Here is an 8277-nt window from a genome sequence, read left to right as displayed (position 1 = left end):
AGAGACAGAGAGAGAGAGAGAGAGAGAGAGAGAGAGAGAGAGAGAGAGAGAGAGCGCGAGAGAGAGATGACATTAGACTCATTACCATACAACAAAAATGTTTCTGTGAAGAAAGCTTGATTATACTAATCTTAGAAAGTGTTTCACAATACAGTTACTGAATTGTTACACTCGCCATCTGTTTATACATCCTCTGTTTTATGTTTGACAATGTTTAATGAGTTTAATGAATGAAGTGTCTGTACACCAAGAGGCCATAAACTTGTGATGCCATTACACTGCATAATCTTCTCACCCTGAATCCAACTGAAATCTCTCTTAAAGGATTACCTCTTTGAGCAGTTGATTACAATAATCTACCGTTTTAAACATTGGTTTGATTGACATTAAGTGTGGCTGAAAAGCACTCGTCACTTCTGAGAGATGAAGTGGAAAGTTGGAGGGGGGCACAAAGGAAAGGAACTGTGAGAATTTCAAAATGAGTGAAAGCCTGGTCTGACAACCCACCATTAGGAAAGCATTTTCTGTAGCCGAAGAGATGGAGGGGTTCATTCTTCACAAAACCAACAAAATGACAAAAAGACAGCGAGTCAAGTATGATCAACTTCATATCATCTGCATTGTTCTCAAGAAACACAGGATTTTAAATTTTCACGGTCATAAAACATTCTTACTGAGAGTCACCACACTTTAAATATGAATTGTAAGCTACATGTAATTTAAAAAAAATAAAATATTAAATAGAAAATCATAAAATTACTTAAATGCTTTAAATGCATTCGGCAGCAGCACAAGAAGATTTAGGAAAAAACAGAAGAAAAATTAAGGTTCCTTTAAATTTATATATAAAAACAGATTATGTAAAAAAGTAGGCCTGTCACGATAACAACTTTTTGTTGTGCGATATATTGCCCCAGAAATAATTGCGATACGCGATATTATTGTCATTTTAAAAACCATTTTATGCCACTGAATATATAATCATAATGTAACAGCATAAGAATGCAAGAAGGCCTACACACTTCCAAATGACAACAAACTTTTCATTTTTAAGAATATTTAGATCATGGAAATTAAGTATCAAAATATGAGATACCTTAAAACCTGAATAAATAGTAAATAAACATTTTCTAACAAAAAGTGCAAAGTAGAAAAAAATAAAAATGCACAAAGAACTTGTATAGATATTTTTCCCATCTACAGATTTTTCCCTAACCTTCTTTTCTCTGTAAATTAAGGGTGCACACTATTGCTGAAAAACACAATCACTACTTAGCAGTCAGATGTCCGTATGCACAAAGGCACAGATCCCTAAACAAGACCATATCCGCAGATGAAACTTTTTTTGTAGAAGCATTTTTTTTTTTTATTTGAACTAGCACTTTATGACTACACGTTATGTACAAGAAGCTGCAAAAGACACAGTCAGTCATGATGCGTTAGCCAACCTCTGACCACTTCTGTCAGTCCAACAGAGCTCGAGTGGGCACAACCCCCTCAGGTGTAGGGTTGGGTACCGAAACCCGGTACCAATATGGCACCGGTACCTATGTAACCGGTATGTACCAGAACCGAATCCGAACGCAGAGTTCGGTGCCTCATTTCGGTGCCATATGCCTGAGCGATCGATTGAAATATTTGTCCTCTGGTTCTCCGAAACGGACGTAAGAAACATCATCGCACGTGAAAAATCATTTCCCGACTGAGAAAAACAAAGGCACAGATCCCTAAACAAGGCCATATCTGCAGATGAAACTTTTTTTTTGTAGAAGCATTTTTTTTTAATTTGAACTAGCACCTCATGACTACACGTTATGTACGAGAAGCTGCAAAAGACACAGGCGCAAGTGGAATGTACAAAACATGGTGACATTAATTTTTAAGTAAATATAATGGGCGATATATTGCGTCACCAAAAAATATTGAGGTTATGTACATATATTGCGTGATAAGTCGATATATTGATTATTGTGACAGGCCTAGTAAAAGGTATATTTTGTCATAATCTATGAAGATTGTAACAACTACTCTTTCCCTCAGTCATGATGCGTTAGCCAACCTCTGACCACTTCTGTCAGTCCAACAGAGCTCGAGTGGGCACAACCCCCTCAGGTGTAGGGTTGGGTACCGAAACCCGGTACCAATATGGCACCGGTACCTATGTAACCGGTATGTACCAGAACCGAATCCGAACGCAGAGTTCGGTGCCTCATTTCGGTGCCATATGCCTGAGCGATCGATTGAAATATTTGTCCTCTGGTTCTCCGAAACGGACGTAAGAAACATCATCGCACGTGAAAAATAATTTCCCGACTGAGAAAATGCACGTGAACTGAAGTCGGAAAGCTCTAATAATACAAATCCAACACGTCTTTGTAGTAACGAGAGTGTCCATGTTGTTTTCACATTCCGACTTAAAAGCACAACTTGGGAAATGAGAGCATCTGAGGAGCGTGTGAATGCAGTAATTACACTTGCTCTGATGGCAGCAGGTAACTAAGCTAAACATGCTTAAATTTAAGTACCTAAAGCTAAACCTCCCTTGTATTCACATTTCTAAACTTGTTGTTCACAGAATGAGGCAGAAAATATGTTCCATATGCTACTTTAAAAAGAATAGGCTACATCGATTAGCAATAGATTATAAATTAGGGTGACCATACGTCCACTTTTCCCCGGACATGTCCTCTTTTTGGACCTACAAAAATGCGTAAGAATACATCGATTAGCAATAGATTATAAATTAGGGTGACCATATACGTCCTCTTTTCCCCGGACATGCCCTCTTTTTGGATCTACAAAAATGCGTCCGGCCGGGATTTCTTAATTGCCCAAAATGTCTGGGATTCGGCTGTTTTCTTAATCCCACTCCCGCTGAATCTCTGGCCATTGCCGCCTGCTCCCGCACCATGTGTTTCGCTCCCGCAATTTTCGTGTCCATAATGTTCTTTTTAGCAGCATCATATGACCCCTTTAAACATTCTAATATTGTATATAATTAGGGGAGCCGCTCTCAGGATGCGGTGTATTTAAATAATTTTGAATGAGCGTTTGCGCTGTTTACTTTCACTTTCGCGATCACTGAAATATTGCATAAATTACATTTGACTGAAATGCTTGTATTGAAACATTTTGCATTCTACCTATGATAAAACTTTTATGGACGTCTACATTAACTGTTCCCTCCTGGTGGAATGACCTGCCCAGCTCAATCCAAGCAGCCTTAATATTTTCAAGAAACGGCTGAAAACACATCTCTTTCATCTTCATTTGACCCTCTAACTCTAGCATTCTCTATTCTAATGCTACTTCTAATTTTATCTGCTTGTTTTTTTTTTATTAAAAAACTTGACCATCTAACATTTGCACTCTCTATTCTGTTTCTATTGTAATGGCCAATCCATCATTTTTTGGGGGGATTTTTTATTTATTTATTTTTTAATACGTATCGGTTCAGGCACCGTTTAGGCACCGGAACCATTTTAAAAGTATCGATTTGGCACCGGTATCGAAAAAAACCCAAACGATACCCAACCCTACTCAGGTGTGCTTACTCTTTATGAGCATGACATTTTCAATCTACAATCTCAGTTCCTAAATGCCTTCTTCACTGAGTGTGCATCAAAATAAAGATTCTCATATGTGCAATAATTAACAGTGTCAGTTGCCTTAATATCTTGCATGTTGTCTACAAGTAATGCAGATAGTACTACATCAGGGTCCTGACTTACAAAGATGCAAAATTAAAAATAATAATAAAATTGTGCGTGGGCTAGGCATAATGTGGGTGATTCATGCAATAGTGCAAATAGGATGGACACACCTTCTAAAATGTTAGCCATGCTGCCAATTTATGACTCTTACTAAATATCATTCATTCATTCAATCATTCATTCATTCTATTATTTGATTTGATATAATGTACACTACCCTTCAAATGTTTGGGGTTGGTACAATTTTATATATATATATATTTATATATGGACAGGGGCTCTGTCCATATGACTCATGACTCAAATTGTTATTCACTGGAATTTTTTAACCCTTGCTTGAAACATTCAGATCCAGTCACCATTCATTCATGGAGTCACTTTCATTATGGATAAAAGCAGCTTAGATATTCTAAAAATAACCTTGACTGGTTTCAAAAGGCATTTGAGTTGGACTACTTGTTTAATCTGTTTTCTTCATTTTGTTTTGACTGGACTTTGATTTTTGATTTGAAACCAAAACCATGTGTCCTGGCTAAGTACATCACAATGTACTGCTAGAAACATGAAGCATTTATTAGGCTCTAAGTCAAAAGCAATATTTTGTAGTGTACCTGTTTTAATATTTTATTGGATATGTTTGATTAATTATAAAGAACTATAACACACTGCTGTCAACTTAGAACGTAATATGGGAAATAACAGCTAAGTACCATGAATATTTCATTACTCACGTAAGTCACAGTTCATCATCCAGTGTCCTATTTCACAGCTGGAAAATTACATTTACAGTTTGTAATTGCTTTCAATTTACAGCAATGATACAAATTAGACAGATATTGTTGCTGTGCTATGATAATGTGCAATAAAGTTAATGAGCTTAGTGTTTGGAGCTGGACACACAGTGTTTGGTTGTGCTTCCATATAAGATTTATAGATCTCTCCCTGCTGTCTGCCAATGTCGTGATAACTGAGCATCACCATCCACATGTTTGCACTCTCTCTCTCTCACAACTTCCTTTGCAAAGTCAGGGAGGAAGCATGGTTAATGTTATTCCGGGTAAACTTGCGTTTGGTAATTGTGGTCTGGTGTCCGCTGCCAGTGTGGGGTGCTGTCAGGTGAGGGGGTCAGGGGCCTGTCTCCAACAGAGGATGTCTGCTCATTAGCGTTAGGATGAGGACAAGCAAAAGTCACACTAACTCATTAATTTCTTTACACACAGATGTGGCCACCTAGCCAAGAGAAGAGAAAAGGAGGCAAACACAGGCAAAAAAAAGGATGAATTACTGTTTGGAGGGATGCATAATACTTGCAGGAGGAAAAGCCAGAAGGAAATCAGAGTAGAGAACAGACGTTCAATCTGACCCACAACAATCCAGATCTATTTTAGTGAATCTGCCACTGCATACACCTTTTTAGGTAAAATTAGGAATAATAATGTTCTTGATAACTTGCCATATAGTTGTTAATCATGTTTTAACCATCTTATCATGGCACATGAGCAAATTATTTGTTGCATTTCCATTAAGAGTCACCAAATTTACTGATTTACATTCACAGAAGACAGAGTGCTACTTGCAAGCAAAATAATCTTGTAATAAAAGTTATTAAGGGACTCGTCAATGCTTTAGTAATGCTGTTAGGTCATCCACACTATAAGAAAATCACCATGATCAACAGCTGTCTACACTGCAAACTCCCAAAGACCTTATAAACAACCTCATAATTTACAAAGGAAGAACTTATGACAAGGAAATCTTGGACAGAGACTGAAAAAAGATATAAAAAGGTATAACTTTTTAATGAGAATGAGAGAATGACTGAACAAAAAAAACTTGTTCTTAATAATAAAAATATACATAATAGTTAATGGCAGTTTGGTGTGTTGTTTCAAAACAAACAAATCAGAAACAGAAAGATATCTTGCGATATCTTGCAATAAAAAAAATTGAGTTCAGATATATTCCAAGAAACATTAGGCTTTGAGTGCAAGATTGAAGAACAGATCAATTTTGTTAAAGAGTTGCAAAAAATATTTCAATAAATAAATATCTGCAACACACAGTATGGCTCTAATAAAAATGTTATATAATAGGCCTATGTGATATAATAGGAAGTGTTTATGATGCGCAAAGAAAGGAAGAGCAAATATCTCAGTCCCTAAGAATAAATAAATGGTCAAGACAAAGTCAATACAAGTAGTAAATCATTTATATGTATTGGAAGACAAAGCTAATTACAACCAATGAGTAAACAAGCACCCTAGAACATAATCAATACCAGCTAAATAGAACTAACCAATGAACCATTTAACATTTTAAGCACCACCCCAAGTGAGAATGAACAGTACATCATGCCTTTTGAGGCAACTGAACTTTAAATGCAACATCCAACTAACTAACTAACTAACTAACTACATACATGATCCTTCAGAAATCATGCTGATTTGGTGCTCAAGACATTTCTTATTATTATCAATATTAAAGTGTCCCTATTATGCCATTTCGAATATTGCCTTTCAGGCAGTGTGCAATGTAGCTGTACTTGAATGCAAACAATCTGCAAAATTGTAAAGCCGAAAGTGCACAATAAATAGAAAGAATCAACTCTGAACAGCCTAAATGAGTTCTCAGTAATTCGAATCCTACTTCCGTGACGGCTACACATCACAGGGTAACACATTTTCATAATGCCCAATGCTCTACTGTACATTGGCCGATGCCAACAACTTGACCCTCCCTCAAACACTGTAGCTTGTTCATGTCGAGAAGAGGCTGTGTCCTACACTGTGAAAGTAAATTCATTTTTTCACTTCCGAAAGATTAGGCTGCAAAGAATTAGTGGTTAAAGGGATAGTTTACCCAAAAATGAAAATTAGCCCATGATTTACTCACCCTCAGGGCATCCTAGGTGTATCTGACATTCCTCTTTCAGACGAACACAATCGCAGTTATATTTAAAATTGTCCTGGCTCTTCCAAGCTGTATAATGGCAGTGCATGGTGCCCGTTTTTGAAGCCTAAAACACTGCATCCATGCATCATAAAACTACTCAACACGGCTTTGTTAAAGACAGGCTTTCTGAAGCAAAACGATGCTTTAGTGTAAGAAAAATATCGATTTTAAAAAATGTATAAACTGTAATCTCCAGCTTCCAGTCGCTCAAGCAGGCGCGTTCACGATAAAGCGTTCGAGCGTATGACGTAAGCGGTGGTGGAAGGCACAACGTAAGTTCCGGGGAGAGAGTGACGAACGTGGAAGCACAGAGGAGAAAGCAAAACAAAACACCTGTCACGAACTAGTACTACAAAATTAAGATTCTGAGTAAAAAATGTCGGAGGATTTTGATATAAGGCAAGAAGAGAATGAATTTTTTGCCCAGCCATATTTGTTTGAACCGGAGTATACCGACCAGGAACTCTGCGAGATGGAGGAGGCTGCAGCTGCGGCAGCACAAACTACAGATGTAGTACACGTGGTTTCCCTGTGTTGAAAACAAAACTTGGCCCTCGAGAGACTACACACTCTTCTCCCTGGAGCTTATGATGCGCATTCCGCTACGCCTACGTCATACGCTCGAACGCCTTGTCGTGAACGCGCCTGGTGGGGCGACCGGAAATTGGAGATTAAAGTTTTTACATTTTTATAAATCTATATTTTTCTTACACACTAACGCATCGTTTCGCTTCAGAAGGCCTTTATTAACAACCCGGAGCTGTGTGGAGTAGTTTTATGATGAATGGATGTACTTTTTTGGCCTTCAAAAACAGGGGCACCATTCACTGCCATTATACAGCTTGGAAGAGCCAGGACACTTTTAAATATAACTGCGGTTGTGTTCGTCTGAAAGAGGAATGTCGGATACACCTAGGATGCCCTGAGGGTGAGTAGATCATGAGCTAATTTTAATTTTTGGGTGAACTATCCCTTTAACTTGAAGACCAAGTTAAAAACTGAAATAAATAATATAATAAATAAATCCCTGCTAGTTTATAAATTGAAAGTCAGTCAATAGGCTAATTCAATCGATACGCCTAGGATGCCCTGAGGGTGAGTAAATCATGGGCTAATTTTCATTTTTGGGTGAACTATCCCTTTACATTTCATTTTTTCCACTGTACCACAGCAGTACAACCCCAATCTTTTTTTGTGTTCCCATCATTTTACTGACAACTGCTTCTCTGATAGATGTCTCAGTACCCAGTTTATTTGGACCAGCTGGCTCCACTGAATCACAGCCTGTAAATATTATAAATAATAAATGTTTATATTTTCTATTGAGCGTTCAAAACACGGAACAATGGCAATGGGCGTATCGTTTCCGACACACTCTGTATACAGTAGACCAATCACAACAGACTGGGCCATCTGACCAATCAGAGCAGAGTAAGCTCAGGGAAAGGGGGGTTTTAGAGAGACTGAATCTTAGAACTGCTTCGAACGAATCGTTTGAGAATCGTTGGAAAATGAGGTAATATTAAATGCATATTTTGAGAAAACGAAAGCATTGTTTGACCTTGCATGCATGTAAACTTGCATGCATGTAAACTAAAATTGTGGGAGACTC

The 8277-nt window shown here is 37.7% G+C and overlaps 1 pseudogene; it reads right to left on the bottom strand.

Annotated features, from left to right (window-relative positions):
• Positions 1-8277, bottom strand: part of LOC107685290 (gamma-aminobutyric acid receptor subunit gamma-3-like) — a 129421-nt pseudogene that overhangs the window by 99933 nt on the left and 21211 nt on the right.

The sequence above is a fragment of the Sinocyclocheilus anshuiensis genome, unplaced genomic scaffold (assembly GCF_001515605.1).
Source record: "Sinocyclocheilus anshuiensis isolate Anshui unplaced genomic scaffold, SAMN03320099.WGS_v1.1 scaffold385, whole genome shotgun sequence".
NCBI lineage: Eukaryota > Metazoa > Chordata > Actinopteri > Cypriniformes > Cyprinidae > Sinocyclocheilus > Sinocyclocheilus anshuiensis.
The sequence above is the reverse complement of the archived record's forward strand: the minus strand, read 5'-3'. Positions and strand labels throughout refer to the sequence as shown.